At 30.8% G+C, this 237-nt stretch overlaps 1 protein-coding gene across 1 annotated transcript in view; it reads left to right on the forward strand.

Moving 5' to 3' along the window:
* The window catches only part of EMH_0042990 (1,4-alpha-glucan branching enzyme, putative), a gene marked incomplete at both ends in the record, with an annotated part of 3,215 nt that overhangs the window by 2,031 nt on the left and 947 nt on the right, over positions 1-237 (forward strand). The gene's annotated exons all lie outside the window — the stretch shown is intronic.

Here is a 237-nt window from a genome sequence, read left to right on the forward strand (position 1 = left end):
GACCCTAAACCCTAGGCCCTGAGGCAGGAGAGGAAGAAAATAAAGAAAAGAGAAATGGGGTTAAACTGCAGCAGCTTTTTGCTGCTGCTGAGCATACAAATTTCATATTCATCTTTATAAGTATTTAATGTGCACTAATATACTTATATATAATACAGGTTGAAATGTATACATATACATATAGTTGTATACTTCTGTATGCATAATATCTATATCTATATCTATATCTATATATAT

Source organism: Eimeria mitis, genomic scaffold, assembly GCF_000499745.2.
Source record: "Eimeria mitis Houghton genomic scaffold, Emh_scaff1758, whole genome shotgun sequence".
In the NCBI taxonomy this organism is placed as follows: domain Eukaryota; phylum Apicomplexa; class Conoidasida; order Eucoccidiorida; family Eimeriidae; genus Eimeria; species Eimeria mitis.